Source organism: Ambystoma mexicanum, chromosome 11, assembly GCF_040938575.1.
Source record: "Ambystoma mexicanum isolate Mex_15411 chromosome 11, UKY_AmexF1_1, whole genome shotgun sequence".
In the NCBI taxonomy this organism is placed as follows: Eukaryota; Metazoa; Chordata; class Amphibia; order Caudata; family Ambystomatidae; genus Ambystoma; species Ambystoma mexicanum.
The window spans coordinates 690,336,890-690,354,317 of record NC_090934.1 but is presented as its reverse complement, the minus strand read 5'-3'; positions in this window follow the sequence as shown (position 1 = coordinate 690,354,317).

The following is a 17,428-nucleotide window of genomic DNA, read 5'->3' as shown; positions in this document are numbered from 1 at the left end:
GGCGATGGACACATTCACGCCATGAGACTCACATGGGAGTGTTGAGGGGAGAGGGGGGTAAGGGTGTATTTCGGTGTGTTGAGGTGGGAGGGGGGTAAGGGTGTATTTGGGTGTGTTGAGGGGGGAGGGGTGTAAGCGTGTATTTGTGGAGTTGGGGAATGCACTTTTTATCACATTATGTTCAATATACACTGTTCTGGTTTGAAACCCAAGCGTGGTCTCCATTATTGTGTATGTGTCATTCATTATGGACAGGGTCCTTTGTGGGCCTCGAAACATGCACCAGGGCAACAATACATGTCTATGTCCATGCTATTTCACCTTGGTGCCTGATGAGATTCCAGATTCAGATGCTGATGCACATCGTGTGCCTCCTTGGCACTGCCTCTTTCATGTCCTGCCGGGGCATTCCACCCGCACTCATCCCCAGCCACATCATACTCTTCTGGTGGTTGCATGTCAATTTCAAGTGGCATAGGCAAATTCCATCATATGCACATTTTGTGATGCTCTACACATGCCATGGTTGTCTTTGCCACTTTGACACGGCCGTACAGGAGTGCCACACCCATGCCGCTTAGGCAGCGGAGCACTGTCATTGGAAGGATGTGCAATATTGTTGTCCTCTTCCTGATGGTTCTGTGGGTTCCGTACAGGGGTTAGGAGCCACCTCCTCAGTGGATAGCTGGCATCGCCTGTATGGTGTGAGGAATGGGTACCTGTTACGGCTCACCTCTGGTGCTGGCTGTTGTTGTTGGTGCTGCACTGCTATCATGTACTCCAGCCCATCATATCATGCTGCTGCTATTGGGACCATCTTGGTGTGGGAAGGGGTGTGGTGTGCTCTTTTGTGCTGCCTGTCTCCATTGCATACACCTGTGCTGATTGTGTCCACCTGTGGCAGATGGGCACACTGCTCAGGTCTTTTAACGGGTGTTTTCGATGCCGTTATTTGCGCCATGCCGGTAAGGGGTTTTTAGGTGTTTTCCATGCCGCTAATGCCATGTCCGCATGGCTTGTGATGCCCTGGTATTAGCGCCATGGCGCTAATTCCGGCATGGGGGTCGCGCGCCCGCGGCCTTGCCGCTATTAGTGGCACCGTAATAAACGGGTGTGTTAATAGCGGTGGGTCCAGGTCGTGATTGGCTTGTGAAATTACTGGTACCGGTAATTCATTACCGGTACCGGTATTCCCTTACCGCACAACGTGTAATGAGGCCCACAGTCTTCCACAAAATTGGTCTAGCGACTCGTCTTCATGCTGTTTCTCGCTGCACATCACGAAGCGTTCGAAGTCCTGGCTGGCAAGGGACAGGAAATGTTCCTTGAGTGTGTATTTCACGGCCTGGTATGAGTCAGCAGTTGGGTTCAGAGACTCAAAGATGCAGTGTATTTCAGACCATGCAGCATACAATAGCGTCGACACCTTGGCTTCACCTTCCGTCTCCCCTGTGGCATTCAAATACATTTCCAGCTTCTTGACCCACAGCAGCCACCTTGGGCCCAGTTTAGATGGAGGGCCAAACATGTCAAATTCTGGCATGGAGGCCAGTGTACCTTGTGGTCTGGGTGCTTTCCTGACCTGGGGTGGCGCATACTCACCTTGAGCATCAGCTGCAGGGTTAATCATGACTGCGGACCGCACAGGCACCTCTCACACTGGCGAAGGCTGCAAGTCCGCAGAGGTGATGGCTTCATGGGATCACAGAGAGTCCTGGTGTAGCCGTTCCCTCCAGGCTCTGCGTTGGACATCACTCTACCTTGGCATATGTGGCGAAGTGGAGAAGAATGCAAAATTTCCCTGTATTAGGGATGTTGAACCAAACAAATAAACAGTCTCATCATGTGCCTGCAATGACTACTAATCTTCAATTGCCAAAGTCCTCCACTTTATTTATTTTTTCAAGAAAAGAAATTGAGTGCCCCCCAGCCCCTCCTGGTGGCACCAGCAGCTTCTTGCACTGTTCAGCCTTGGAAGACTCAAAAATTGCACCGGATGGTGCACACGTACCCCCCGTGAGCAGGCCCAGCCCTCCCGTACCTGAAGAAATATGCAGACACAGGTCTGCTCGTTATGGGTTCCCGGCACGCTCTGACATGCTTCGGGCTGCCCCTTTATTCCTGTGCATGTGCAACGGCGAACCTTGCTGTCGCGCTCACGTGGCTCTGTCACACCCACCAGGACTGCTATTTGGACAGTTAATATCATTTAACAGTCCTCTTATTTCCGTTATGAGGATGTTGACGTCCTAAATAGGTTGAAATATTTTGTAAGGTTTCTTTTGTCTGTCCCAAGGGGATGCCGAAGAACCTGCCTTTCTCTAAAACATGCAGAAAATGCAATGTAACCAGCAATTCTAAAACAAAAGAGCAGAAAAAAGAGTTCCAAATTCCAACACAGTAAAATTCTACGGAACACACACCTCATGGGTGCAATGAACATCCAAGTGAGTTAAGGAACATCCACAGTTCGACTCCCCCTAATACCTGTGAGTGGATGCATGTGAACACATATAGCCTCTGATGGTAATAGATATCAACACAGCAGTTCCAAGGTGTTTTTCAAAATATTTTAGAGGAGATCACTGTCACCTACTTTTGACAAACCATATAAAGGGTTTAAGCCACAACAGCTACAGCAGTTTCATGAGCCCCTTTGGCGCCGAACAACTGCGGCTCCAAACACTGCACCATTTTCCCCCGCTAGCTTCACCTGCCACCTGCGCAGGGAACACTGAGAGCAATTATAGTACAGGGGGGCGGGGCCAAGATGATCCAAGGCAGGTACCAGGAAAAAAAGTGTTCCTGCAGTTCCCATCACCATGGCCTTTTCCCCCGCGGTCTTCACCCTTGCGGGGAAGACTTAGAGCAGTTATAGTGCAGGGAGGTGGGCCAAGATGATCCAAGGCAGGTAGCAGGAAAAAGAGTGTCCTGCAGTTCCAATCACCATGGCCTTTTCCCCCGCGGTCTTCACCCTTGCAGGGAAGACTTAGAGCAGTTATAGTGCAGGGAGGTGGGCCAAGATGATCCAAGGCAGGTACCAGGAAAAAGAGTGTTCCTGCAGTTCCCATCACCATGGCCTTTCCCCCCGCGGTCTTCACCCTTGCGGGGAAGACTTAGAGCAGTTATAGTGCAGGGAGGTGGGCCAAGATGATCCAAGGCAGGTACCATGAAAAAGAGTGTTCCTGCAGTTCCAATCACAATGGCTTTTTCCCCCTGCAGTCTTCACCCTTGCGGGGAAGACTTAGAGCAGTTATAGTGCAGGGAGGCGGGGCCAAGATGATCCAAGGCAGGTACCAGGAAAAAGAGTGTTCCTGCAGTTCCCATCACCATGGCCTTTTCCCCCGCTGTCTTCACCCTTGCGGGGAAGTCTTAGAGCAGTTATAGTGCAGGGAGGTGGGCCAAGATGATCCAAGGCAGGTACCAGGAAAAAGAGTGTTCCTGCAGTTCCCATCACCATGGCCTTTTCCCCCGTGGTCTTCACCCTTGCGGGGAAGACTTAGAGCCGTTATAGTGCAGGGAGGTGGGCCAAGATGATCCAAGGCCGGTACCAGGAAAAAGAGTGTTCCTGCAGTTCCAATCACCATGGCCTTTTCCCCCGCGGTCTTCACCCTTGCGGGGAAGACTTAGAGCAGTTATAGTGCAGGGAGGTGGGCCAAGATGATCCAAGGCAGGTACCATGAAAAAGAGTGTTCCTGCAGTTCCAATCACAATGGCTTTTCCCCCTGCAGTCTTCACCCTTGCGGGGAAGACTTAGAGCAGTTATAGTGCAGGGAGGCGGGGCCAAGATGATCCAAGGCAGGTACCAGGAAAAAGAGTGTTCCTGCAGTTCCAATCACCATGGCCTTTTCCCCCGCGGTCTTCACCCTTGCGGGGAAGACTTAGAGCAGTTATAGTGCAGGGAGGCGGGGCCAAGATGATCCAAGGCAGGTACCAGGAAAAAGAGTGTTCCTGCAGTTCCCATCACCATGGCCTTTTCCCCCGCTGTCTTCACCCTTGCGGGGAAGACTTAGAGCAGTTATAGTGCAGGGAGGTGGGCCAAGATGATCCAAGGCAGGTACCAGGAAAAAGAGTAATCCTGCAGTTCCAATCACAATGGCTTTTTCCCCCTGCAGTCTTCACCCTTGCGGGGAAGACTTAGAGCAGTTATAGTGCAGGGAGGCGGGGCCAAGATGATCCAAGGCAGGTACCAGGAAAAAGAGTGTTCCTGCAGTTCCCATCACCATGGCCTTTTCCCCCGCGGTCTTCACCCTTGCGGGGAAGACTTAGAGCAGTTATAGTGCAGGGAGGTGGGCCAAGATGATCCAAGGCAGGTACCATGAAAAAGAGTGTTCCTGCAGTTCCAATCACCATGGCCTTTTCCCCCGCGGTCTTCACCCTTGCGGGGAACGCTTAGAGCAGTTATAGTGCAGGGAGGCGGGGCCAAGATGATCCAAGGCAGGTACCAGGAAAAAGAGTGTTCCTGCAGTTCCCATCACCATGGCCTTTTCCCCCGCTGTCTTCACCCTTGCGGAGAAGACTTAGAGCAGTTATAATGCAGGGAGGTGGGCCAAGATGATCCAAGGCAGGTACCAGGAAAAAGAGTGTTCCTGCAGCACCAAATTGCGTCCTATTCGTCTGACATTAGGAATCAACGATTTGGCCTCTGCAGTACTGGCTGTTATGGTCCTGTAAACCCTGTCAATTTTTATTGTGCTCTATCTTAAGGGCGACCAATAGGACCTTTGGAGCACAAAGCTTAAATGTGCCTACAAACAAAATGTTAAGCCTAAAACACCTTAATGTTCTATGCCTGTGTGAAACATGTGGCATGTAGTCATCTCTAACTCTAATGTTTTATACCATGCACAGACTTCTAATGAAAGTCTTTCTCAAAGATACCATGCTGGATATCCAAGCACGGGGGGCAATAAAACATTATAAGGCCACGTATCAGTGCTGGTAATCTAAAATGTTGGTGACGGGTAACGGTTAAGCACTACATAATATATCATTTGTAAAGAAGGGATTAAAATACTTCTAAAAGAGCTGTAGTTTGCAGTTTGGCATGGCCATGTCCAGAGAGGATTTTGTACACCTTATTCAGCATCCAGGCAGCTAACTCAAGGGTTAAGTACATGCCTCAGACCTGAGGTAAGACTCGGACCTTCATTCATACCACTAAATACCATTGACCTGGGTAATTATTACAACATTTAGAGGTTGGTGTTAAATGCCACATGTGCTACATCTAATTCAGAGGAAAGTACTGCCGTAAAAATAATCCACGTGGAGAACTGATGAATAATGCATGTGGTAGAGGGCAATTATCGCAACCGCTACATGTGAAGAGAAGCATCCAGCAAAACTGCATCCAGTAAATACTGGGCAACTTAGAGCACTGATTCTTTCTAAAATGGTACCAAAACTACCACTGAACTTCCAATCTTCCACCAGATCATAGAAAAGGTCCAGTCAAACACTGCATCAAACACGCACCACCATGCGTCAATGTGGAGCCCTAATGCACCATACTGGTCTATGATATCTAAAACAGGAGATTTGATACCAAACGGCAGACGAGGGCAAGACAGCCAGGAAGAAGGAAGCCATCCCCATGGACTGACACTGACAAGCTTGGACTGGTCTATGGGGTCATAGGGCAATGCCTGAACCAAAAACGAAAAAAGCTAGCGTGGGCTAGTTTATTTTTGCCAAAGTGGGACACTTTTTCACCCATTGCCATTTGCAACTGTGGGCCGCGTTTTCATTGGTGCCTGAGACATTTTTATGTCCCAGTACGACCCTGCCCACAGAGAGCGAAATAGTGACCCTGTCTCGTACAGATGAGAACACAGTACTTCCAAAACAGCACATCATTCAGGTTGAAGGGCAAAGTCACACTGGTATGTTTACAACCATACCCCCTCACCTGAAGTTGGTGTCTGTCTTACATTTTCTAGCTACTGGCACCTTTCTACACTCAGCGGCCATGTTGCATGACATGACAAGAACAAGATGTTCATATGTTCTCACAAAGGTATTACGTGACCTGCATTGAACTGCCCAACATCATGCAAGCCATTAATAACTTTAGGGGAAAATTCTATGATATTTCCCAATTCTCCATCATCATTGGTGTTCTGAACTACACGCATGTCCGTTTGGTGGCCACACAATAGGTATGATACTCTACCCATGCATTTAGAGTCAGTCAAAGGATGGTGTGTATAAGTATAAAAACATGGGGAATTAATCTGGGAAGTGCACAGAGGGAATAGCCGGAAAAGAAGGAGGCAGAGGATATGCATGGAAAGTGTTGGGGGATACAGAGAGAATACGTGGGTAATGAAGGGGCAGGAAGTAAACAGAGTGGACACCTGGGACATGAAGGGGGGCAGGATACTGATGGAACGTGCATTACAGATCTCTCTGGAACCCCAGCAGCAACGACCATGCACGCCTTCAAGATGTAGGCATAGACCATCAAAGGAGACAATAACAAAAAAAATATGCAACAACATACCCTTTTTCATCTATCTTCACAGATGATTTGGGCCGTGCCATCCTGATATCCTGACATGGCTACTGACACCATATTTTGGATCACCCAGAGCCCACAGGAGGGAGGTTACAATGATTGGCTCTTGAGTTAGAAGATACATGAATGAGAGGGAAATTGGCCTACTCAAAGCAAGGCTCTGTCTACCTCAATCTGAAGCATTTATGTGCACACCCGAAAAGGTAGATGACATCATTGTGTACTGTGTGTTGCCCAAACTATACACCAGTCTGACCACCTGATGTTTGACAGTGAAGATGAAATAAAGAAGAAGGGCATGTTGGACATCCAGCATGGGTAGAGTGTCATGGGTGAATCACCCAACCAGAATTAGTGGACCATTTTTTTAAATCCAGGGATGCATGCTTTTTTGTCATGGTTTAGGAGGGCACACCTGTCAATTTAACAGATTATTCATACCTAATTGGCATGCCCGTGGTAATATCCCTTGCCTTTGCAAAGAACCAATGGGAAAAAAGCACAGATCAGTTCTCCAATGATGCAATTTGATTGGGATAATCACTGCTACCTTCCTTGATAACATAGAAGGGCTACATGGCAGTGGGAAGTGCAATGCTGGCTACTTTATGACAATTCATATCTGTGTGAGCGCACATGAAACATTTGACTGTGATCTGTCAAGCCACATGCCCACCAAAAGCACAGCCATGCCAATATTGTGCTACTGTACTCAATACAAACCCCAGTGCAGGGCTAATGGTTTGGGTGTCACCCAATATGTACCTGAGTACCCCAAGCTGCCATGACCTGATGAAGATGACCGTAAAATACGTTGTAGGGATGGATGCCCTTTTCATATTCTTTCATATTCCCCCTCTGACAGAGCTGCACGTTCTATGGTCATGAACATGTATGTAAAACCCTGATAGAGGCACCACAGCATGATCGTGTATTCCCTGTGTACCTGTGAAAACGTCTTACTCACCCGACATGCAAGGGCTGTCAATAAAGTATATGATGCAAGTGAACACAATGCTCCAGAGACAGACTTCTTGCACACTCCCTTTACTTAAAGAAAATGCCATGACTATTTACATGGCTTTCTAGACCAATCACAGACCTCTTATCCTATCCCTCAACATACCCGTCCAAGCATCATTGCCCTTTATCTTATCCCGTATTCTATCCACAATGCATCTATCCAGAACCCCACCTCTTATCCTATTGCTCAGCTCACCCATCCAATGATCCACCCCCCAGCACTGCAATCGCATGGTTGGTATCATTGCCAATGTGCAATTTTTCCATATTAATAAGGGCTATGGCGCAAGGGGTGGGACAGTCAGAGAAGGTGACAAGGAAGTCTAACCTGCTGGATTTCCGCTTTGGGTGTAGCAAAAGTGGTTGCAATAGACTGACTGTGCAGACATGTACTTTGCTGGATGAGAGACTGTTCTACCCAGGATTCCAGACATCAGATAGAATACATGTGAAGTGGCCCTTATGCACTGGCTTTCCAGCATCATGGCATCATTCGGTTCACAATTACTGCATTGTATTGGCCCACCTTCTTTTCAAGGTCAGGGATGGCCTTCTGTACATCTCTTATTGCTGTGAGTTGGCAGGTGGCAAGATCCTCCTGATGCTACTTACATGCCTCCAGGTCCCACAGAGGCACAGGTGGAAGGGTGTCAGTAACCCATCCGGTTGCTTACACATGAATAAGGTCAGTATCAGTGCCTACATCTATTTCAAGGGGGTGTTGAGCGATTTCCTCTATGGGGCTCACTCCAACTCCCTAGTTGACAATTGTGTCAGACAAAACTAGAGTTGTGGTGTGATCTGCAGTGCTATTGGTAATGAAAATGACCGGAACCTGGGGGAGTTTTTTGCAAGATGACATCTGGCCCATATGTGCGTGCTGAGCAGGTGCAGGTGGTTGGTGTCTCCTCATGGGCCCTTGCACTCATTGCATGGGCTTTGCCCTTTCCATTTCCCTTAATGTCTTTGTGCAGAGGCCATGACTCACCGGTCTTTACAGATGTGGCCTTGCTTGTCATGGCAGGTAAAATTGTGGTGATCGTGCTGCAGGCACAGGTGGTAATGTTGCTGTTGGAATAGTAGCCAAGAGATGCCCTTGCAGATGCTGGTTGTTGAGAGGAGGATATCCCCTCCCATTCACCGGAACAGTCCCCAGCAGAGAAGAAAAACAGAGACAAGGGTTCAGGGACATTGCAGTTTGTTAGTGAGATGATGCATGCATCTGCACTCACTTCATGCGTGGTAGTGGACAGTTATCTATATTTACATCCCTGCACGTCGGTTCTGCCTAGTCATGAGGTCATGGAAATTAGACATATGTTAGGTCTGCCTGCATATCTATGGGCTCGTGTGTGTTGTTGTACGTTCTGCTTAACACATTTGATGCTTGCGTGGCACTGTCGCATTTCCAGTGAATTGGGAAGTGGTTTCCGCTCAGCCCGTCAGACTTGCATCATGTGTTGACACTGTTGAGGCATGTCAGCCTTCATTTCTCAGGGCAGCCTGCAGACTTGGTTTCTCAAAGGACTCATAAGTATGCCCCTATGGTGACACACTCTAATTTGTGGGACCCGTCGGCTGCTCAATGTTGCTCAGGCTTTACACTGAGGTAACCAAACCTCCAAAAAAAGAGTCTATCCCTCAGATAACTGGCACTAGACCGAACCCCAGTTGGAAGAGAGCCTTTATATTTGATAAACAATGTGTCACTTTACCATGTTATAAAACATCACTGAGTAGTGAACATGGTCCTTAGTTTTTTTTTCAAAATCAATTATTGTAGACACATTAAATTGTATGTACCATAACCTTTGTGGTAGGACATGGTCTTGTAACAAGCAACATGCTGGTCACTTGTTCAAGGCTACTCAATCAATGAACACTAGAGTAATATATATTAAAACGCACTGCAAATCTGACATCATCTTATAATAAGCAAACATTGGCACATTACACAATGATATCCTGATATGTATGTACATAAACCTATAATATTTCATTTTAGATCCTCAAGCAGTGGAAAGATGTTCAACAAAGAGAAACTCATAAATAGTGCCTGTGCAATTATCTTGGTCCTGAGTGCTTAAATGTGCAAGACAATAAAACATAAAAGCCTTCCTTAAATATTGAAAGTGTCCTAACAGTTACCATATCTTTTTAGCTTTAAAATGTCAAAACGTTCTTAGTTAGAAAGTTGTATAATTTGTAACGGTATATTTTGGGGTTGAAATCGTCTACTCTATTGTAAATTGGAAATACCTGACATTTCTGAAATTCAAAACAACTGAAAAAGGTGGTCACATCGTGGACGCTGTTTTCTGTTTTCTCTGAAATTGATATGCACTTCAATCAACATTTCTTCTTTAATTCAACAATTTCATAAAACCAAATGTTGACCATATGAGTCTGAAACAGAGGCCACAGTTTCATGTTCATTATGGTTCCTGTTGAGTTCATTCATTTTCTTTAGCATTGTCAGGTCAAAATAATGTATTTTCCTTTCTGAAAAATGTAGTATTGTTTTTGGCATGTTATATTTATGAAAAGTTATGCCATCTATTTACTTTCATAATTATAAATATATATACTTACAGATAGTATTATGAGGTATTGGGGCTATGAATTGATTTCTATGACTTTAAGCCTATGCATTTGAAGCGGAGCTATGCCGAATTTGAAAAATATAGTCACAGTTAAATGTGGTGATAGATAGAAAGGTGATAAAATACCTTACAAACATGTGTGCATATTTTCTTCTATCAATATTTGTGTGTAGTAAAGCTAATTATTATCTTACACACAAAATGACACATTTGAATACAAATATAGCCAATTCCTGCAATGATACATTTGCACTTTTTGCTCTGACCTTTATTAATTGAATGTTCGGGAGTCTTTTGATTCTGCACCCATTTTCCCACTGAGGAAAAGAGGATTTCACATACTTTCCCTTATTTCCTGTTTTTTGTATATGAATGTGCAGTAATGGCAGCTTCCATATGCATGCAAATAATGTAATAATGTTATCATGTAGATAATGGTAATTACATCATCATACTCAAATGCATTCAATGTCTTTATTTTGATAGTAAACAAACCAAAATGATGTCCCGAGTATGTGATTTACCTCATATTTAAGTACATATCCTTATTTCAGTACATCCTTACTAAATGTTTAATTTAAGAGAAATCACTTAAATATTGCTCATTTTAATGAAAGTAGAGAGCAACACATTACAATTAGGACATTTTGTAAAGCATTTCATGGCTATATTTCATAATTTATAATTGGGTATTCTTTGAAAACAATTATAATCAATATGAATCTTGACACATTTTAGTAGTGACAAAAATGCCTCCCAAATATGCAATGTGTCCCATAATTTTGATAATATATCCCTATTTTGGTGCATAGCCACTAAACACTCTCTTTAACAGCAATCTCTTGATAGTGTTCAATTAGAATTAGAAATGGAAGCAATCAATTACAATTTAAAAGTCACACGAAGTATGAGTGTTTTACATAATGCATAATTTAGTGTTTATGAAAACAATTGTATTCAAATATTATTTTTGACACATTTTCCCCGTAACATCTTCACTATATATTGAAAACTGTTGCAATCTAAAGCATTTCAATTCCATATGTGACAGAAGAGAAAATTAAGGTAAATATAAATTAATTGACTTTCATTTCCTAAAATGACTATAAACTGGATACAAAAGATATACCCTATTTAATTAAATTATCCCATCCTCTGTAAATACCTTTGTGCTCAGGGTCTATGTGTACAGAATGTCACACAATCTATGATTGCATTAAAATACTGTGCAACATAATGTGAAATGATTGTACTTTCCTTAACTATGGTCCAATTCCAATTAATATTCCAAAATTATTTGCATACCTATTGCATGATTACACCAGAATCTCCTCTGTCCAATATGGCACACATTATAAGATTAACAAATGATACAACGCATGCATCCTTGAAAGGTTGGAATTAGTCCTAATCCAGTTATATGATAGACAAGACTTATTTTTGCGACCCAAATTTGGATCGCTGGACAATGTTATGTTATGTTACTTTGTTTTTGAACTGTGCCAATTCACCACCAAAGTAGTTTCAAAGCAGCTGATCTTTGTCCGTGGCCTATTGTGCCCCAGCCCAGGGTGCTCCAGACTTTAGTCTGCTTAGGTAATAGTGAGTAAAACTGAGGAATGCTAGAGTGGGAAGAGAAGGAGGGTATTTGGGAAATTGGGCAAAGGGAAGTACTTTGTGGATATGTGTCACTCCATCTTATATGGATTGTATTCTGTAGAAAATTAGACATTAGATGTATGTGTTCTGATAGTGTTCATTTGGTTCCAAGACAGTTTTGGAGAGCTATGAAATAAATATTGATTAGTGTTGGGTTTGTGAGGGGCTCTTCTGGGACTGCAAAGCCAATCTTAATTCATAAATTTAGTCCAAGAGTAGACCGCTCATAAAGATTAACGTCTTTTTGTGGAATGTGAAAGCAAGGGAAACAAATGGGGCCCACAATGTCCTGGATGTAATCAGAAGGTTTGTATGCAACTTCACTCTTTGCCTGATTCCCCAGATTAAATTAAACTTCAGCTATGAACTATCACTACTCTAATCAAGGCCCTCTGCCTTCTCTCAATCTGTGCAGGCCTTCCAATTGAAAGCAGAAAGCATATTTCTAATTTAAATGCTCCAACCCTCGATGAAATTCTCTGATTAGTGAAAGAGGCTATGTTATGCAATTGTTATTTGTATAGTGCCTGCTAACATTGACATGGCATCGAAATGCTCTGGGGTGAGTGAACCTTCAGCAGACTGTGGTCTGATCAAATATGAAATAAAAGAGCCTTACATTGCAGGGAAATAGTATATATGGTTCATGGGACAGTTCACTCACTAGCAGAGATAGTTTAGGGATATTAAACTAGTTGTGCAATGTAGATTTATCAGGCTCAACCTGGAAAGCTACGTCAGTGATTATGTGACAGCTGGACCGAATGTTTCAATGCACAATTTTCAATCATAAAAGATACATACATATCTGATTTCATTGTCAAATATGAATAGTGCATTTTCTCATTCTGAAGAGTCAGTGAATATACATTCTTTTGAAGATAGAAAATAGACCCAGTACCTAAGAAATCAGTCTTAGAAAATTCAAGAAGCCATTTTGTGCATGGTCTTGATTTGGCCCACTATCATTGTCCCTAAAATTAATTTTATAGGTGGCTTCTTTCGGTCTTAACTTAAGCTCTTTATTGCCTTTTCTGTCTAATGGAGTCATGCATCGTACGCCTAAAACGTTCATTTATGCTGGGTTCTCTCCATTATGTTATTTATGTCACTGTGAGCTAAGTGGTTGTTGCAAACCTTTGTTCTAAAAGCCTCTCAAATATTAATTGATACATTCATTCATTTTCTGGATACTACTACCTGTGGAGTATTTGCCACAAGTGCATTATATGCCATATATTAAACATTAGTGTCGTTGCAGTTCTTTATCTTATTGCAGCATGTGTCAGTGTTTACGTTAAATGTTTTCTAAGTAATGATTATTGTAAACATTTTGTGATAGTGACTGTTTTGGGATGTTTTTTTTTTCATTTTGGATTGTTTGTCCAGTTGTTGGTTTCGAGAATTGTTCTACGGTTGTTCTCACCTTATTTAATTTGTTACTGTCATATGCGTTATTTAGAAATATTTTTCTTATGACATCTGCTACTCTTTAAAATTCAGTTTCTGTGGTATATATCCAGTTGGCCTGTAGAAACTGCCTGTTGGCGATATTGTTTATTACCATTCTTTTTATGTGCACTATTACCATGCAAAATGGTATTTGCATCACATTACGTCTTGAAAATGTTTATATGTCGATGATTGTTGCGAACATCATCTCTTGTTATTAACCCATCACCATACCAAATTACTAATTCGTTTTTGATGATTTGGTTGATCTTTCGGTCAATGTTCTTAGATATTGTCTCATAGCAACTTTCACTTGATAAAAGTCTTCTGCTGTCTCTAGAATAGTAATTTCAATTCATATTAGCATGACCTACTTTATCTGCTTGTTTACTACATTATGTATCTGCTTTTATTGCTTGAAGCACAATTATTTCTGCTAAGATGATATATTTTTTAAAGAATATTCTCTTCCTGAAATATTAACTTGGGCATTTTTTATTTCCCATGATAATTGTGTGGTGAATTGTGAATGCTTTTTCAACACACTGTCTCTGTCATAAAAATAGTGTTTGACTAAGTTTGACAAAACGAGGAGCACATTTGAGACCTGCAGCTAAGACTTTCATTCCTACTTCAGTAAAGGTTTTGTCACTAAGATTAGTCACTGTTGAGTTCCTTTGATCACTTTGATATGTGTGTCTTTGTTTCCGCTCTGGTTGTCACCCACTTCTACTAGCTATGTCCCTCTTTTTTTTCTTTTACTTTTACGTCCTCTAGTTCCTCTAGTTTTATAATTGTGCTGGTTTCCAACAAAATTCCTTTGAAATTCATGTGTTTTTTAGTTCCCTGATGATTGACCTTTCTGTATATTTTGATTTGATCTAAAACAATGATCTTATTATCCATACTTGAAACCGGGCAGCTCTTTTCCTGTTTCCACAGTCAAGAAAGTCAAGAAAAACGTCATTTTGAGTACTAGCCCATAAGCCATTTCCTCAGTGCCTGAGAATTGTACACTTTTCAAATAGTTTAAGGTAGTCAGTTTCCAAGCAGATGGCACACCGAATAGACAGCACCGGACTGTTTAATTAATTTTTTCCAAGTTGAAGGGCCCACTTTGCATCATTCTGGACACTTACTCCCAGTTTATCATAGAAGCTGTCTTCCTTTAGGGGTTTATCTTCTGTACAAATATTTGCCTTGTTCTTACGAGTGGGATGAAAAACCATAACCATTGCTTTGAAGTGATTAATTGATAAAATTCCGAAAGAATTGCCAACTGCCTTTGTAAACCCATCTTTCCGATTAGCAATGCATGGAGCGTCAGCATTTACTTTTGATATTATTAATGACTGATCGTTAACGTAAAGTAGAAAAAGTGAGGGGGAAGAGCACACCCCTGTTGAACATCGCTTACCACAGGGGAAGGGTTTGTTCTCTCGCCATCCAGCCCAAATCTAACAACTGCTGAGTTTTTTCTCATAGAGTCACTGTATGATGCTGAGGATATCAGGGGGAATTTTAAGATCAATTAAGAATGTTCATAGTGTATCTCGGTCCACAGAGTTAAATGCAGTTTTTAAAATGTATAAAAAATATACAAGGGTTTAAAGAAAAAGGCAAAAGGCCAGATCTGTCATGGCCATTCCTTATTGAAACCTGACTGGTGGTCTGACATTTTATAGATACTACTGCTTAATTCACACTCTGAACTTGCTGATGAAACATTAGACCTGGCACCTTTGTCAGTCATACTGACCCTAACATCTCAGCAGCGCCTCTCTGCTTTTTTGAGCCTTGAAACACTTGTGTATAGGAGCGTTATAAATGCCATATCATATCATATCATAACATTGTCATACTTAGGTTGGAAGACATAGAGTCTGCCTTCTCTATAATCATTTAAATCCCAAAATAATGTTCTTGTTTTTTTTCTTTTTCATCTTGCTTTTCTTTCATGACTTAACCAAATATTGCATAGTCTCAGTTACTTTTAGTGGCATCATTGATATTTTTATTTCCTTCTCTATTTGATTCTGCCCCCTGGTTTTCTAACAGTTCATGTTTTCTTTCGGTGTGAGTAATTAATATTGGAATGAGCTTAAATGAGCTTTCAATTAGTGCTTCTTCCCACTTATTAGCTAGATCTTCGTATTCTTTCTCTTGAAAGTTATGCAAAATGTGTATACATAAACCCTCAGGATTCTTCCATTTTCTAATATTTTATTAGTGTAGTAAATTCCAAGAATGTATTTGTTTCTTTCTTTATAGTCTTTCTAATTTCAAACATTTTCGTCAAAGTGGTATTGTTCCTTTCCTCTCCTTCACCCAGAAGCTCACTGTCTCCAGAGGTCTAGTTCTCTCTCTACGCTGGACTAATGCAACAGCCTCTTTCTGAATCTGCCTGCTTCTACTCTCCACCCTTTTCAACTCATCCAGAACAGGACTGCGAGACTTGTCATGAACCATCAGACTCGTCCCTTCTGGACTTTCTGGTCCCTGACCCATAGAGGCTTACACTCAGCAGTACTTCCAACATGGCCACCGAACGCGGAACGCTGTGTACCAGTTTCCGTGTCATACGCATCAAGTTCTATAAAGCAGCCATGCTGCCATGGCTCTGTGCTTCTCAACGCTACCGTTAACTGTGGTTGACATGTGCTGCCGAAGTTCGCTCTCGTTAACTTCTCGATTCCTGGTTCCTGGTTCCAATTGAAACCTCCACCTTCCTTCTTTCCTCTGTCCTCTCTTCATCCCGGATCTCCGCGTACACTCTGCCGAGTGTAAGCTTTGCTGTTCCAGGAATTCCCAGACATTCTGAACGATCTAGGACTCGGAACGCGGAACGCACGCTGGAAGCCGATGACATTTACACAGGCTTATATAAGACCCATAGCGTGCGCAGGAAGACACCATCGAAAAAATAACACAAACAGGTGAGAAGGGGGGAAACCTGTGACATGGCCTCAAGCCCACGGATCATATCTCTCCAGGATTGAAATCTGTGCACTGGCTCCAAGTGTCTGTGACGATTAAGTTTAAAACCCTCTGCATTGTCCACAAGGCCTTCTGGGGCCGGGGGCCTCAATACCTCCAACTCTCTCTTCCTAAATATCTTCCTTCGCAAGCTCTTTGCTCATCTGCTTCCAACTTCCTCAGGGTCAGACACTTCTCCAAGCAACGAGTTGGTGGTAGATCTCTTTCTTTGGCTGGGGCCTCCCTCTGGAACACCCTCCCTGCCTCCCTGAAACTTGAGGAGAACCATCTCCGGTTCCGGAAGCTCCTCCAGACCTTCCTCTTTGCTTCTGCTTTCTCGCCTCCTCTCCCCTGCAGAATTCCTGACTGGAACTACACTGGTCACCTGGCTACCCTCTGATCTCGGGCCGAGGTCCCCTCGCCTGCCAGCTGCACACCTGCACTGCATCCCAGGCACCCCTGCAGTTGGGGGCTGTTTCTGTACCCCTACAGTTCCCACCAGCTCTTGACACTTGATGTCTGCAATTACTCCTGCACTTGCCACTTGCTGGCCGCACTTTTATCTATTGTTTTATTTATTTTATTTATTCTTACTGTTGATCCTATGTATTGCACTTCGCCCTCCCCTTCCCCCCGCACTTACCCTTTCCCCGTGCCCCTGTACTTGCGTGATCCCAATGCCACCTGGCCTAGTAGGATTGTTGTCTTTGTCTTCCCTCTGTTTCCCCCACCCTTGCCTCGTTGCGCCTTGAAATACTTGTGTATAGGCACGTTATAAATGCCATATCATATAATGTCAAGTGTTTATTTAGAAATCTTTTGGTGTGTGAATGCATTACCAGTACTTGTTCAAGCATAAAATGCCAATAAATCATAATTCCAATCTTCTTTATAGACATTATGATCTTTCAAGAAAATATAATGGAATCTCGAGTCATAGGCTGTTATACTACTATAGTGCCATGTTTATTGCACTTTTTGTCCTATTTCTCGACCCACCCACGAACCCTCCACCCCCATATTCTATGCCACAACACACCCGCCCATCCATCTATCCCCCATTCATCAGACATGACTCCCATATAGGGGCGCCATTGGCATGTAAAGAGTGACATTTTTGGCAAGACTACAATATTACTTTAACAGGCTAATTACTATGAGACTAGGTGCATGCACATATTCCAAATGTCCTCCC